A 17,885-nucleotide genomic window follows, 5' to 3' on the forward strand; every position below is an offset into this window, starting at 1 on the left:
TGTATCCCTGAAGTGAGCCACAGCTGCTGTACCCTTAAGCAAGGTACTTTACCTGAACTCCATCCTTAAATATCCTGCAGCATAAATGGACATCATGCAAAACATACGTTATGCTAGTCTTCCCGGATGCAGGCGTCCGTAAGTTAGATAAATAATGCACAAATGAAAAGTAAAACAAATCATTTCACTTTGGCTTCCCTGACTCCATCATCCCGATGATGGCTAACATGGGGGTAGAGGGAATGGGGGGGAACCATGCATCTCGAAGCACCATCCATCACTGTTTCAGCTGATAGCGTGTGCAGCACCTGAGAATCGCGACTTGCATTCGGCAGTGGCACAGCCCTAGTCTGGCATAACCCTTTACCTTCCAGGAAAACCACAATTTGATGATTGTGCCTGCAAACTCCACAGGCTGCTCGTGTCCACATTCTGGATTTTTCCAAAGAAGCTGAGGGGGGTGAAAATCCTGCAGCCGCTGGTTTTCAGCCACGTGTGGGGGAAGACATTTTTTAATCTCATTTTCCCGTTTAGCCATTTTGTTTAGCCTCCAACCACTTGGCAGACGCAATCCAAGTGCATTTTCACATTGGATCAATCCACCCCGATACTGGAACTGTTTCACTTATATAACGACAATGCAAATGTGTGCAGTTGGCAGAGAGAGTTCAGGGAAATGGCGCACTGACTAAGTAGGGTATTCTTCTTTAGGCAGAGCTCTCCAACTTTGTAATCATCCCCACAACAAACAAGCAGTTACAGTACAAACCCATTATATCTAAATACAACATGCATCATAATCACAATCCTTAACAAAAATCAACACTATTTCAACTAGGGGTGGGACTAAGATTTTCTCTGAATAATGACAAGCTGATTTGTCCTTGTGTTTACTGGAGTCCTTTTTTTTTTTGAGGCGCCTAAAGCCTAAAGCAGCAGACCTGATTAAAGACATCACAAAGCATTTTCTCTGGCTTCACTTCACATAGAACATCGGTACAGGTCAGGCTTTTTCCCCCCTGGGTGTGTTCTCAACCCAAAAACATTTGCACATTGCCATAAAAGGAAGTATATTTATTCATCACATGGAAAACTCTCAAACGTTAGATTCAAGTGCTTTAAAAAGAATGCTATTTAGCCTACAGCATTGAAGGCAAAAAACAGTATTTCATTTTAGGCCAATAAAATAAAAGCAAGAATAAATAGTTGATTGCACATTGTATCATATCAGTCATACTTAAACTCAATTTGTGTGAGTAAACAGACACAACCTGTCACTAGCTAACTAAATTAGCTAGGCTGAAATGAACACAAATAGAAGAATATATTAAAATATAGCCTATACATAACTGCCTGTATATATATATATATATATTTACACACACACATACACACATACAGTATGCAACATAACATAAAACATAACATAACAAATGGACAGTGACATGATTTTTGAATCAGAAATGAGACAATGAATACAATGAAAGTTAAAGTGCAGACCGACAGTTTTAATGGGTGGGTAGCTGCAATAGAAGCTCTGCAATCAAGTGAATCATGTAGTAATTTGAAGAACTTTTTATATATATAGTCCCCCCATTTTGGAAACTATTACGTGGAAATGATGGGGTGGGAGGGTTGGGTAGTAAAGGTAAATATACCACGAACACAGACAACAAGACGTTAAGGTTTTCTTTTTTAACTCAAGTAAACACTGCCATCCCTAATTTCAACTAAGTGCCAATGCATTATGGTAGTTTTTAGGCCTATTTCAACTTATCCGTTCATAAAAGAGTAAGACCATTCTTCTTGTGAACATGAAGACCTTCCTGGACTTACAATGCTCAGAGTTTTGATGTTACTGTTTTGGAGTGACCACAACAGAAACGATCACAGCTAAAAAACTAAACTTGTTTCACACCTCAATAATGAACTTGGGTACTTTCACTGAAGAGACTTGTATTCACTGTAAGGGCAATTAAGAGCAGAAACATGGAGCAGGAAAGGTCTATTTAAGCCAAAACCCTTGGATCAGCCCCCTGTAATTTAAACTGCACTCAGAAGACAGTAATTTGAGTTCAGGGAATGTATTGTCAGTCTTCTCACGCAATGATCTGAAACAATAACAGAGGAAAAGTACGGGGGCAAGGTTACCCAGAACCTATAAGGATGACAAGAAAACTGAAACCTGTGTTCGAACACATTTCAAATAACCTCACCCCTACAGTCTTTTTTAAGTCTTTCATGTCAACACTTGTTTTACAAGGCAGCTTTGAATCTCATAAAGTGTCACTTCTTCACATTTAGCCATGGTAGTAGGCAAACAAAAAGTACACGGCTGAACTCAAGCTAGCCAAGCTCAAGGGAAAAAAGGAAATCTAATTACTAACAAAGCAAAATCACATCACATCATAGCTGGAACATCATACGCTTTCAACAAAAAAGCCGGCAGAACAGTATTCTCAGTCTTACAGGCTTTTTCCTGCATTGACCTCATGTAAAAAAACCCTGTAAAACAATTAGAAATGATTCATGAATTCATTAGTACAATCTCATCGTGAATGACACAGCATTTCACTGGCAGTCAAGTTCTGACTGCTTGCAAGTTTACGTCCCACAGACACACTAAATTAACTACAAAAGAATCTGCTTAACTGCATAAAAAAATGAAGCGTCCTCGAGGTGATTTTTAACAGAAACTGCCTACCTGTAAATTTGTGCTTTTTTCTTTAACAATTTATGGGTCATTATGTGATGTTATTGGACATACAGTGCCAGGAAATGTATTTTCACCCTTCCTGATTTCCTTTATTATTGCATATTTGTCACACTGAATGGTTTCAAATCTTTATATAAAATGTAATATCAGACAAAGGGAACAAGAGTAAACAAAAAAACATTTAATGAACTAGGTTGCCAAAAATCCGTATCACTCATGTGAAAAAGTAATTGCCCCCTTAAACTTAACTGGTCGCATCACCTTTAGCAGCAATAACTTCAACCAAATGCTTCCTATAATTTGATTTCAGTTTTTCACATCAGTGTAAAGGAATTTTTTGCAGAACTGCTTTAATTCAGGCAAATTGGTAGGTTTTTGAGCATGATCTGCTCATTTCAGGTCCTGCTACAGCATATTTATTGGGTTCAAGTCAAGACTCCAAAACTTCAATTTAGTTCATTTTCAGCCATTCAGATGAGGACTTGCTTTTGTGTTTTGGATCATTGTCTTGCTGTATAATCCAATTATGTTTCAGCTTCAGCTCATTTTCTGGCAGAGCAGAATTCATGGTTTCTTTAATAATCATCCAAGTCCTGTGGCAGCAAAGAATCCCCACACCATCACACTACCATCATGTTTGACTGTTGGTATGATGTTCTTACTGTGAAATGCTGAATTTGCTTTTTGGGACCCATTCCAAAAAGTTCCACTCTTGACTCATCTGTCCATAGAACATTACCCCAAAAGGCGTGGGGATCATTCAGGTGCTTTTTCATTATAAATGCGAGATAAGCATTGATGTTTATCTTAGTTAGGAGTGGTTTCCACCCTGCTACTCTCCCATGAATCCCATTTTTTCTTATTGCGGAGTCATGAACACATGACCATAGCTGAGTCCAGAAAGGCCTGTAGTTGTTTAATTGTTCTTCTGGGATCTTTGTGACTTCCTGGATGAGTTGTTGCTGCACCTTTGGAGAAATTTGGCAGGCCAGCCCCACCTGGTGATATTCAGCACCGTTTCAAGTATTCTCCATTTGTAGATAACGGCTCTCACTAAGGTTCGGTGGAGTCCCAGTGTATAGAAATGGCTTTGTAACCCTTTCCAGACTAATATATTTCAAAAACATTTTTTCGAATGTCTTCTGGAATTTCTTTTGATCATAGCTTAGCGTGTTTGCAGAAACGTTGTGGGTGACTACTTCGCTCTGATGGTAAGGTCCAATAGGAGTAAGACACAACAGGGCTGGCTGCAATTAAATTTGGTTAATTAGTTGATTGAGTAATTAGGGCGGCAATTAGGCTACTTTTTTTAATGGATGAAATGGGAGTTTGATAACTTTTTCTTTAAATAAATTCAATAATTGAAAACGTGTTTTCTGTTTACTCAGTTTCCCATTGTCTAATATTATATTTTGTCCAACGATCTGAAACCATTCAGTGTGACACATATCCAATAGAGGAAGTCAGGAAGGGGGCAAATACTTCTTCACAGCACTGTAATTCCAGGAAAATAGCTAAAATATGCACTAATGGTTTAATCTCTTTACAATAGAATGAATGGGAATTGGTTCAGGATTTTGCAATTCTATGCAAATACCCAAATTATGCAATGAACCGTTATGCAATTAGGTGGATTCTACTGTATTAACCTACACTGTTTTTCCTATCTGTGCAGACTGAACTGAGAAATAACATTCTGAGAAGCCTTTAATGCTGTTTATGGTATAAGTACCACCACTGTTGAAAATGATGCTGCAAGCATTCTTTGAGTGAATGTATAAAAATAATTTAAACAAAGTAAGCTCTTGTGTGGACTCATTAAGTTAAAAAGTTAATCAATACTATACCCTAGGTTCGGAATGACAAAAATGAAATGCATTTAAAAATATATTACAGTTCCAAACAGCACTATTCCTGTGGAATGATCCCCTTACAATGCGTAAATCAGTATAGGCTGTATTTTCTCCCCAATTCTTCCACTTACAATATGCAACCCTACAGTAAACATTCAAAACTTTTAGATTTAAAAAATTTAATTTCCAATTTTTTATTTTTGTCATGTTTCATTTTTTATAGCCTACATCAATGCATTGTAAAGATCTCTTCAAGACCAGAACTTTACATTCTAAATGTAGCTAAATATAGGGAGGTGACCCATTGAGTTTATGGTGGCAGTAAAGCCATACTGACTGCAGTCATTGTCAAACAAAGTCACCACCTTAGCCCAATTTTAACCAGGAAAAACCCTATTTTACATATGCTTTGTGACCACTTTTGCATATATAACTTACAAGTTATCTGGTGACCATACCCCCTTTATTAGGGTTATTGATTCTTGCACTGCCTTACACTATTAAACTGTTGTTATCCTTTTCTGCAGTCCTTGTGTTCTTATCCTATTTGAATGCACTTATGTGCTTAGTTTTGTTGGTTGCGCTAAGAGAGAAAGTGATGAAATGTTTAAACAGCGGCTTCAATGGTGAACAGCAGGTTTGAACATCAGTCACACTGACCTTCTACTAGAGAGGAAGGACCCTGCAGAAACGGCCACAGCACTGGGCCTGAATGCACTTCGCCTCACAGGGGAAATACACACTGCACTGCAAGCCATGGGTCAGCAGTCTGTCAAAACGGCAAGAGAACTGGTCTCATATCTATAAATGTGCAGTTCCTGGATCCCTGGTGGCAGAGATTCTGTTGTTGTACCCTTCAGGAAGGCATTAACCTGACCTGCTCCATAAACCTTTAGCTTAATGAAGGAATGATAAACTTCTGTATCCTTTTCAGCAGTTATTATCTAGAACTGATCATAGCAAGCTTTTAAAAAGCTCAAAAAGGGTTTAAGAGGGGTGGAAAAACACAAAAAGGAATCCAGATGCAGTGGACGTACAATAAAGTGATTAGCCTGGACAAGGCAGGTTTTAGAACACTTTTTACGTCCAAAAAGCCCATTTTCAGAGTTTTATATGCTCACTGAGCAGTGTCAGCCACCTTTCAAATAGCCTTAGTGACCCTGTCTTCAAAGGCTCTTCTCCATATACGCATATTTTTTTACTCCTTTTTTAGGTTTTATTTCTTAGCCTTTCTTCTGATGGTCCATTTCCATATTACTGTGCACCAAGACCTCCCATGAGTGCAGAGATCACTTTAACCCCCAGTTAAGTTCTCTTTCCAACACCACTTATCGCAGTTAGTCCGCAATGAATGATTTATGCAGTCGGGCTGTTCCGAGATACGGCTGACGTCCCAGCAGGACAAACAGTGCTGTCTATCGGATGGGCGGCAACGGAGGGTAAACGGGATTCTGCTTATGTGAGGTTAGCTTGCGTGTGGCACAAGAATATGGAACTCCACGAAGAGGACAAACCGGTACTGGAGAGGAAACCTATCAGACAACCATTAAGGATATTACTGAGCAGCGTAAGCTGGAACACGGCTGACAAACTGCATTAGGGACAGAGAGGCCCAGAGATTTATAGCCTCACACTTAACCTTCAATGGTGTAAATCGTACAGATCTTTTTGTCAGGGTCAAACAGCTTAAACACATTAAAGTCCACTGTGCCCGTGATTCAATTGCCTCCTGATTGCTTTGCACATTGTTCTGTCGTTTTATTGCGTTTTCTTAAGTGACACTTCGTAAGTGGGTTCTTCGAGAGGGAAAGCAACTGAGGGGAAAGCATTTGAATGGCTGTACCAGACGCTGTTAGCTCAGACCTGTGGTGGTTGCCTGCCTTGTGTGTGTTCAGCATGCTCAACCAGTCGCTTTCCTGCATTTAGTTTCCCAGTGCAAAGCGCTTCGGGTAAGTTAAAAAACAGCTTATATTCAAACTGCTTTATGACGATTCAGGGGAAGGAGAAATAATGAGAAGAAGAAAATAAGAGGGATTAGAGAGTTAGGGGATGTGCACGCGCGTGACAACATGCGCTCCATGCAGTGGCCCAGGCCCCAATGCGTATGTCCTGCAGTGAGACGTACACATATAGGCCAATTACCCAGCTTCCCCACCACCTGTGCAGGGAGGTCAGCCCAAAATGGCGTCCGTAAACTGGCTTTGGACACGTCGCGGACATTTCATCGGTTTTTCTTTGAACGCGGCCCTGCGCGAGGCCTAATCATCTTACAGCGAAAAGCTGTGGATTAAATAAGTGGGGCATATGCTCTACTCCAGTCCCCCTCTGTGCCTCAGACAGCTGTCAGGGACAGTCTGCTTTCTTGAGGGAGGTGGTGGGGCAGTGGGGCGCAGTGCCTTGGGCCTGTTTGTCACATGGGTCTATGAGGGAGAATTACAGCAGGTATGTCACTTGAAGCCTCAGACACCACACTTGGGCCTGGACTGAATCGACATTTGTCCTGAACTTTGACTCACAATTAAAATCAAGTGTTCTTTTTTCCCCATCGCAAGTAGATGCATAAAAGTTGTGGTGATCGCTGAACTTGGCAAACCGTGCCAAGCGCACATGCATGCACTCAAGCATGTACACATGCATGCATGCACACATAAACCAACAGTGCTGTGACCTCTCAGCATGTTCACAAATTCCCTAAAAAGGATAAGAGGTAGAGGCCTCAAGACACTCCACCCCCACTGACCATAGAGTAATGTTTCTCTATCTGAAGAGGGGTGGGATCACACCCTGCCCAGTTCCCTCTGGTTCTCCAGTTTCCACCTGGTGCTGCATTGTCCAGCACGTCACCTCCCCAACGAACACACTCTTTATGCACGTTCCACGAGGACGTTCTTTACAAACATTCCTGTCTGCTTGCTTCCTGATCATTCATCAGGTCCACAAAACCTTCCTACAGTTACTACACACAAACAGCATTCCTGCCAAAAGCACGTGTTCCAGACTTGCTCCAAACTTCCCTTTTACATTATTACCTTACTCATGAAAGGAAATGGTATTCGGTTCAAGGATGCATTAGGAATGAAACAATTATTCTTTTGAAGTGAAATAAACAACTGGAAAAGGTGCAGAGAACATTGTGTGAGTCTATTGGAAGACATTCCAACATTTTGATAAGACAGTATCCAAGCAACAGGCTAGTCTTTTTTGTCAGAAGTACCCACTTCTGCATGAATCACCTCTGACTCAGAAGCTAGGAGTAGCCCTAGAGTAGATACCAAGAGTGGCTGTAGAAGCGGCAGCTTCTCTTGAAGAAAAACCAGGAATAGCCTGAGAGGATGAGCCCAAATTTTCCCAAGGGAAGTTACCTCTGTGCCAACCACTCATAGGGAAGGAACTGCTTTTATGGATCTTTTTACAATTTTAAGAAAAGAAGCCACTTGACTTTGCTTTTTAACCTGATTGTGTTTTGGTGTAATGTAAAGAGGTTTTTTTTTTTTTTTTTTTTAACTTATTTTTATAATTTAATTCAGAATAATATGATAACGCTGCAGCCGCAGAAGTAGCTGGCAGAGGTTTCCACACCTCACTGTTACATTGGAAACCATCATCTCATAACACCTCAAGACCAATTCACCCATTCATTATCTAACCTGCTTATTCCTGGTCAGTGCCTTTCCCAGCATGCACTGGGCAAGAGGCAGGAATACATCACAGGGCACACGCAGGAAACCGGAGTAACTGGAGGAAACCCACGGAGAGAACATGCAAACTCCATACAGACAGGCCCCGCTTTACTGCCCTTTCAAGACCATTTCATCCTTTGAAAATTTTTACATAAGATGAAAAAGCTGTGGAAATCAGAGCAAGAATCACGTGCAATCCAGCCTTTTGCATTCAGCATCGTTCTGAACTCTGTCCCTTGAGCCTCTGCTGGATATGAGGCCTGAGAAAGCTTCATGGGATAATCATTTGGAAAGGCTTGCTTTTTAACAATAATGTAAAACGTCAGGATCGGTCATCTTTCAAAAAGCTCTTTATAATGCTTTATGAAAAAAACCAAGTACTTTTGGCAAAAAAAGAAAAGAAAATTATTTACAGCACATATTTTACAGTATTCTGAACAGCTACCATATTAACAGTAAAAATGGAAGCTCCTTTGACATGACCAGGAGCATATGCAGGATTTAAAAATCTGCCTGTCATGGGGGTGCCAAAGAAAAGAGATTAGCGAATGCCAGGGAGGGGGGAGGGGAGAATTTATAATTGCAGGTAGCAATAAAAAAACAACGATTCTAGCACTGCTGAATTCAGTATCCATTTCTGATGCATATTCCCCCAGTACTTTGAATGTAGGCGACTGATTTCAAACAAATCTTTGCTATGTCTTAATGATTTTTATTGGTGGTTTTAAGAAAGTCAGTATTTCTAATAAAGAATTTTAACAATTAACCAGATATGGTACAGTAGAGAACGCAAACCAGTGAATGATGCAATGATGGCTACTATAAATAAGAACGATGACTGTATGACTTTGTTATTCTAAAGACTTAATGCTGCAATGCAACTGGAATTCTCTTAGAACTTTGCCAAAATTTCCGTATTGTTGCTATTGATTTTCCATTAATACTATAATTTATTAATTCTATGCAGGGGAAACAGAGGCACTAAATTCGCCAGAACACCTATCTAGAAATCCAGGCAAGGAGGACATTGGAGTGAAAAAAAGTTTTTTTTATTTTAAATTGCATCATCTTAAACTCAGAGGATTAAACCACCATACATTCTCAACGAAGACCCCTGCTGATGCTGGTACCTTTTTTGCCTTTTTTGTTCAGGGCAAAATAAGAAATATGCTACATGAACAATCAGCTTTAACCTTTATGTTATCAACATATCATTTCACGCAGACAATTTACTGAAATTATTGTTTTCAAATGTTCCACCTTTGTGTGTTAAGTGGCCTATTGGCAGATTAACTATGTAGACTCAGACCAAATGCTACCGTTATGCTACAAAAGTGACTCAATTTCAAACAGACAATCAAAATGATCATTGTCAGCTGCACCAACTTTGTTATTATTTTGTATCCTGTCCAAACTTAGTTGACTTAGAATAACTTTAAAACTTAACTTGCCACTGATCAAACATTGACAGTTTATGGTTAGTTGGTATTCATTTATAATGTAAACACAGGTAGGTAGGTTAGCTCACAACATAAAAGTTCCAAAAAAAGTTGTAATACGACTTCTAACGCAATATCTTTTCTATAGATTTGCAAAGATTAAAGTGAACCTGAAACACAAGATGCACTTAGTGTGTTAAAATGTTGATGGTCAAGTCTGCTGCATTGTGAATACACGTGTTGCCCCAGGGTTGCAGGAGCATCCTCTTTTGTCCACAGATATGAAGAGGGTCTATTAGCCAGCCAGGCCAGCCTGACTACTACGGGCTAGCAGCGATAGCTACTGACTGGTTCAATGGCATTTTCTGTAAGACCTGCCTGGAACAACAGTGATCAACATTCACAGGATAACCCATTCAATGACTAGTGCCCCCCACTGTTAAAAAGGTAGTAACCCCCCCGACAGGCTCTGCTGACATGGCAAGATAGAAAAAACACAGGGCCAAGTTTCATGCAACAATTTAGAAAGCATTGGGTGGCATTGCTTTGGAATAGAGCTCGTTTAATTTGTGTGAACTAAGATAGCCAATATTGTTTGTTGTAACTTGGCCTCATTTCAATATCAATAACAGCAGACCTAGATTTTGCAAGTTTTAATTAATGACTTTCGACTTAGTGCATTGTATGCGTAACTTGGCATGTAGGTTGAAATCCCATAATAGAATGTCAAGTGCTGCAGCACCAGATAACACACTCGTCTCTTACGCATCACTGTACTTATTGCCAGCCCATCCTCCCAGTACAGCTGTTGCCTGAGCTAACAATAATTGTCCATTAGACTCAGGATAGAAACAGATCGATGGTCTTCTGCCTCCTATGGCTGCACTAAAGCTGCTAGTGCTATCCACCAACTGACTTTATTCCAGAATCACACACACTTTGGCTCAGTTTAAGGGGCAATGCTAGATAATGTAAATGGACGTGCTGGGAGGATCTTTCAGGAGACGTCCAGGTCTGTGCAACAGCAAGTGAATGCATTTGATGGAGTACACTGGTACTGTATTTTCTCTTTCTTTGACAGCAATGCTGTGTAGCACTACTGTCACTGGGCAGCTATATGAAGTGGCCAAAAAGGCTTTGGGCCCTCCCCCCCTCCCTCACCCCAACCAAACTCAGCAGTTCTCACAGTGAGTGAGGGTCTTGCTGAGGGGCTTGAAGGACCCTCAGTTGCTTTGTGTTTGGAACAATGCAGTCAGACAGATGGCTCAGAGCTCCCGCAGCTTCTAGTGTGACTCCATTCCCCCACCTGCAACTGAACTTTTTTTTGCAATGTTGGCCTGGAAGACATTGCTAAAGAAAGTAAGAATGCAGACAGAGTCAGCAAAGTTTTTTCTTTTTTTTTTTCTTTTAAATGATAGTGGGACAGCCCGCTTTCACATTTTTTTGGTTTATTCAGACAATAAAGTACAAAGTAAATTACAAAGTAGAGACAGAAACAGAAAGAGGGGCCACAGCTAAGAAAATGCCATGGCAGGGGTTGTAACCCCTGCCTTCAAGGAGGGAGTATGGCTCAAAATCCCTTCCTATGGACTGCGCCCTACGTTGTGTCATAGTTAGTATAGTATAAAGCAGTTCATGAAGAGGGTTGCTACCATGGATTCAGATATATGGGACATTAAAACCATGTGCCAGACTAATGCAAGGTTAAACAACACACCCCCTTCGTCATGGTTGTATGATATCCCAGGCCTCTGTTGAACGCCCCAGGCCGCTGTTGTCTAACAATGTTTAAAAGGAAGTGAAACTCGGAATGTTGCAGAGCTGCACCCAGTCCATCACGTTTGAATTAATATCAGTTCCGACCACAATAAGAACCTTTCATCCAAAAGAATGTCAGGAATTTCTAAAATAGTTGAGCAGAGATGATGCGTTAAAAGTTGAATGGCAGGCAAGGAGACACCACGACTGACCTTTCAACCTTTACACTTGGGAGGTTTCCATTCTGCCATCACCCGAGCCTACTGGTCTGACCTGTGTCCCGACTGCAACCCTCCTTTTGAAGGGCGACGGGCTTTCACCAAGCGACGGAAGCCTGTCATCCTCCTGGTGAGTAGCCGACCTGGCCAGGCGGGTAACGTGTTCCGAGGGACACACCCAACACAAAGGAGTGTAGCAGGGTGGGTCCTTTTCTGTATCCCTGCCACAGAGGACGTCCCTGGACCTCCGCTGAGCCCCAGCCACGGCCTGCCAGGTGGGCTGCGCTCCCGAAGTTCGAACGCGAACGGAGTCAACAATATTACAAATGCGTGAAGAGGCGCTGACCCCAGTCCTTCCAGCAGACACCACAGTGGTCTCTTGACCTAGCTCTCCTGTGGGGCTGGGATGTGGATGTGCGGCGAGATCAATGCACCCTCACATGCGTGTTTCTGCAACGCTCTCCAGAACGGTCCCGTGGGAGCACACTGGTGCGCGGTCACCTTCCACGAACAAGGAGATTAAATGTCCCCTCCCCCGCCAGCCCTAGTAAATCAGACGGGCCTGGGAAGCACTCTCTAGATGCTGCCCGTTAATCACACATTGACAATGGCATATGCTACGTCACCTTCATTCTAAAGGCTGTCACACAGAAATAGAATCGTCCTGCTACTTTAATAAGATGGTGGAACATAACGACTACAATCCCTGTAGGCCTAATGATAAGATAGCATAACTGGAGTGTGTCACAACTGAAATTAATCAGACACGGCTTTCTATTTTCTGTGTCTCAGTAATCTAAAAACGTGATGGCACACTTTTTGGGGGCCACTTCCAAGAACCCCTAACAAATGCACAACTGTCAACTACTAGTTTAGAAATATTGCTATTGGGGGGGCATTTCACATACATTTTGCGTCACGTATGTTATCCTGCTTTCCAAACACTTACCACTCCCACCCCCATGCTCCAAAACCCCACACATCTCCCTTATTTGAGAAGACAAGGCCCCATCCCTTCTGACACAGCCCAGTGCTCTTCTGACACAGCCCACTGCCAAGGTCCCATCCTTTGCCCAGTGTAGGACCTGTTAGGGGGGCGTGGACATCTCCGCCCTATTCAGTCTCCACCCAGAACCGGTCACCCCAACTCACTTCTACTGCCACTGCCTGGGTGTGGATGGGATCAATTGATCGACTGACAGCTGCTGTTGCCATGGCTCCCAAACTCAACCTGCTGGCCCCCAGTCACTCGTCTCCCCCGCAGACTGTGGCCACACCCATTTTTGGAATCACTCAAGCGGCATCAAATGCCTGACTGAATAATTTGATGTGGCCACACATCATTCCAACGACAGATGTCAGATAGCTTGTTCAATACATATGGCCCTGCAATTAGCCACATTAATTTAAAATTGACATTGACTGTATTATTTTGGCCATTTAGAATGAACAGAGACCCTAACCCCAATCTTCCTGTATGTGCACATTAGCTGCTGCAAACGTGCACCCAGATCAGGTGGTTTAGGAACAGCATTGTCTGAACCGCTCTCTTCTGGTGCGCAGAGTTCATGTTGAAAAAGAGTCATACTTCCGCTATCGATTTTCAAACAATGCAGGAAATCTCGACCGGCCGGGTTTTTGAAAATACACAGCTGATTCGCTGTGGTGCATTCCTCACTCCCACAAACAGCAGATAAGACCTTTTTAACGGCTCACGGGTGTGGGATATAACAATCAGTTTACCACTTTACTTACAAAACATTCGCCCAGAAGTCTCTACCATGAAAGGTAAAAATGGTCCTTCCAATGTTAAACTTTCTGCTCTCATTTTAGTAACATAACATTAAAATCAAGACGGCTAGGTTAATTAACAAAGCCATCTTTCTAATTTTAATATCAGTAGTCAGAGTTCAAGCCCCAACCAACTGCTTTAAAGTATTGCAAAACCCAAGCCAATAGATCTTTACATTTTAAGCATACGAATGACTACAATAGACGATGCGATCACAGAAAAACTGAGGCTTGTCTGGTGCTAATTATAGGTGTCAGTTGCATTTGTGAACAGGTTCAATGGGGACAATCACTCTATGAAATTCATTGTGATACTACTGGGGGAAGGGCGAGAGGGGACAGACTAATTAAACACTGTAGCTGAGCCTAAACTTATCTGGGACAGTTGCAGCAAAGCTCTGTTAAGGGCGGGGTCAGAGTTGAGGTGTTCGGAGCCCTCACACGTGAGAACATTCCACAGCTCTTCTCAGTGTACCCAAGCCAGACCAGGGTCAGAGTATCTGTGCCCCGATTTACTTCCTGGGGGAGGAGTAATGTGACAGGTGGGGTCGTGCATGCCTTCGTTATCTCAAGTGTGACCCAAAGGAGCACTGATTCAAAGTCTCAATTCCAGCTCAAGCTCTGAAGCCTGTCATCATCCATCTGGGCAGAGGGTGGAGCTTAAGGGCGGTCCTGTCTGGAGTGAAACTTTCTCCCCCATTCACACAGAGTCCACAAAGAAGCCCTCTCCTCTTCTTCATTAGCATGACAAAACCATAAGCTTTCCTCCGCCTCACAAGGACAACGCTGCCGGACGGACGGACAGGGGGAGGGGGGGTTGACCAAAACGCTCCCACGCGGACGAGTGCGAGACGCTGGAGGGCCGCCGCAGCGAGTAAACAAGCTTCGGAGAGACGACCGACAGCTCCTCAATTAGGCAGGGGCGTGGCTAGTGGAGTCCTGAATGCAGAATAAACAGCTTACCCCAAACTCCCCTTTCTTGTTCGCTCGCACGGGATGAGAAACGCACCACGGCTACGATCTCACGACTGCGCCTTGCTGCAGTTCAGGAATAGCGCAAATAAAAAGAAAAGCAGGTTAAGTCCTACTACCCAGCTGGATGGATATGAGAAACCTGCCGTGAAGCTGGTTATTAAAAGAAAACTCAAACACGTCACGTAAAATGAACTTTTGTTCATTTTTTTGTTTCAGAGGTTTACAATATATATTACTGTGGTCTTACATCCTGACAAAGTAAAGATGATAATCATAAAAAGGTGAGCTAAGAAGGTGACAGGGTAACAGAGGGGTGAAGGAGGCAGGGTCAGGGCAGGATGTCACAGTGAGAAAGTTCAGCTGAAACTCAAGCCAACACCCTCAGGCAAATGGTTGGCCTAGTCTTTGGTCACCGTGGAATAGGGAAGAGCTGGAGGCATAAAAGCTTCCTTCACCACACCCTGGAGCCTCACAAGTAGCCCACCTCCCCTATAGGACAGAAACTGCACACACTGTGGAACAGGGAAAGCTGGTTTTATGGCACCTTGAAAAACCACATTATGGCTGCATGAGGAAAGAACGCATGTTGCATTCACTGACCCAGGGAATAGATGAGTCAGACACACTGGCGATATGCACCATTTATTTATTCATGTAAGAATCAGGAAGAAGAAGAAAAGTCTCTGAAATCAACAGGCATCTCTATGAAATTGGAAGCCCCAAATTATTCCCATCACTGTATTTTGCGTAGTACCATTTAAGATTTTGTAGGCATGCTCTGGTTTAAAAAAATAAAATGAAAAATAACCTATTTACCTTTTTCTTGAGTCACAGATATGCTTTTCATTCTCTTGTTCCCATGAATTCTGTCTATAATGGGTAGATCAGTCAGCAGAAGTGAAACACAAAACCACACTGGAATCGGTCGGGAGATAGAACAGTAAAAGTGATGGATACAATCTAATCCCTTCCCACACACATAAAAAATATCTGTTTAACTCATTTAAACATGTCACATTTAGGGGTCTATGGGATCAAATTAATGTCTGTGGCAGATTAGCATAAATTTAGGACCATATATATTATGACAGCTAATATTTAACAAAGAAATATCACAGTAAGAAAGCATGTACTTTTCAATGACAAATTTAGGTCAGCCTAGCATTGAGGTAAACTGCACCTTATGTATCAGTTATAAAGTGATTAAAATTGAGACATTTGAATAATGTGCAACAGACCAAAGGGTCACACTACTTGCTATATAAAGCTCAAGATTATGTCATAAAGCTGAAACTAATTTCATTCCTTAATTTACACTCCGTCTCAAATTCATTTTAGGGCGCCTATATCTCTTAGAAGACTTGCAGCACATCACATAGGAATATCTACATGGAATGAATAATAGAGAAGAAGGAGGAGAAGAGTCCTCCCTGCTCGTGAGAAAGAGGAGATGGGGAGTCATTTATCACTTTGCGATGGCCCTCTGGGCTAACGTACACAACTCCTCAAGGTTCATCCCTGCTCTTCGCTACACCGACACTAATGCCAACACAGGCAATGTTGCATGAGAAGTGCAGGAGGAAATTATCATCTGAGAACAGGAAGTATTCAGGGCTGGACAGGGGAAGGCCAAGCGCGCCTCAGGGCATGTATGGGCCATAATATGAAAACACAGCCTTTCACACCACAGTGTTTCATTTTGAAGCCAAAGGCCTGTTCCGTCACAGTGTAGCATCTTCAGTTCAGGGTTAAATGCCTGCCGTCACACGGAAAGAAGGTCTTTCTGCAGCACAGTTTCACAGCACAGCCTCACGGCACAGCACTGCAGCACAGACTCAAGGCACAGCACTGCAGCACAGTGTGGTTCAAATTTGGTGTTAAATCTTCGTTCTGTTGCATCACAGAATTTTGGTTCAGGGTTAAAAATTCAGCCGTCACTGATTGTTTAGCCGCCGGCCTCCGGACAACATGGACTCCGCCTAATTCCGGGATTCACTCAACAGGAGGTCAGGCCTGTGGGGGGGGGGGGCACTAGCATCTAGCATTCTAATTACCACATGCAGCAAAGTCAACTTCAAGCCTGGTAGATAAGCCCCCATAGCTAGGAAACTTTGAAGTTTCAAGCACTGCCATACCTTGGGTTTAGCCTGAAAGAAAATCCCACAGGCTAATTTTACTGTGATCTTAGAACATAAATTATGCAACTGGGGCATGAAATTAATTACAGGACCTCATTAATTCATTACAAAAGTGAATTAAGAGTTACATTCCCAGTCACATGGATGGTACATGCACGACATGTCAAACTAAGAACTGAGAAATTACATTTCAGTGAAGTTTTGAACGTTATCTGCAACATTATTGCAAATTGTCGCAGGTTATCTGAAGCAAATTATTGAAAATTACTGAAAGTTATCTGCAAAAAATCTTTAACATATTGGGTATATCAGAAATGCACATCCGGTAAGGGTTATTAGTTCCTGCCAAATTCAAAAACGCATTTGTTTTTACTAACTTTCTTGTTTTAATAAATTTCTCCTTACAAAACAGACAAGCCAGGATCCTCCCCGAGGCTCAGGAGGTGAGGAGGATGGGAACACTGCAAAGTAGCATCGCATTTTATAAGCTGACCGCAGAACCCAGTCCTTAGCTGTGGACGACCGAAAGCGGATGCCCTGGCCTTAGAGCCGTAGGTCACAGAAGCAAATGGCGCCGGGGACAAAACCCCTCTTTTCTGCAAGAATTTATGGGGTTTTGAGGGCATGTCGTTTCAGTTTGACTTTGATTGATGCACGCACAAGCCTTCCTCCAACTGCCCCACCCCCTGCCTGGCACCAGCTCTTCTCTGATTGGCCTCTGAGTGACAGCAGTCAGCAAAAATGCAATTGCTCAGACCGCAGAATCCACCAGCACTAGCAGCACACCCCGCCCCGCTGCCCCTGACCTGGGCTGACCCCCTCATAGTGGCTCTGCAAACCCCCTCCCCTCCCAAACTGCAGGCCAGGCCTCTTTCAGCTCTTTTGTCTGGAGCTTTCTTTAGCACCTCTGTGCTGAATGAAGTGAGTCACCACGGAGGGTGTGGTAGACTGCAAGAGAAGGGGATAAAATGCTGATCACTGCAAAGCAGGGCGCAGCCTTGACACAAAAGGGGAACCCCAATTTGAACCCAAAGCCCTGGGACCCACTCCACAGCCAGACACGTAAACCTGAAATTCAAGGAGCGATCTGACTCGAACTGGATCCAATGTACATCTGTACAATAACAGAGCACAGGAGAGTTCCACTTCTGGTCTGGATCCCAAGTACAGCTGTACAGCAACAGCAGAGCTCTGCCAAGGGCATGTCCAATGGCTTGTGCAATGACCCGATAGAGTGATTATTAGAGACAACATTATTGGAACAGAAATACTAAGCCCACAAGCTTCAGATACCAGAACTTTGTTCTCAGTAAGCAG

General features: G+C 42.7%; 1 protein-coding gene across 2 annotated transcripts in view; it reads right to left on the reverse strand.

Annotated features, from left to right (window-relative positions):
* Nucleotides 1-17,885, reverse strand: part of LOC135257003 (coiled-coil domain-containing protein 85C-A-like) — a 46,188-nt gene that overhangs the window by 23,715 nt on the left and 4,588 nt on the right. The gene's annotated exons all lie outside the window — the stretch shown is intronic.

This window comes from Anguilla rostrata, chromosome 6, assembly GCF_018555375.3.
Source record: "Anguilla rostrata isolate EN2019 chromosome 6, ASM1855537v3, whole genome shotgun sequence".
Lineage (NCBI taxonomy): Eukaryota > Metazoa > Chordata > Actinopteri > Anguilliformes > Anguillidae > Anguilla > Anguilla rostrata.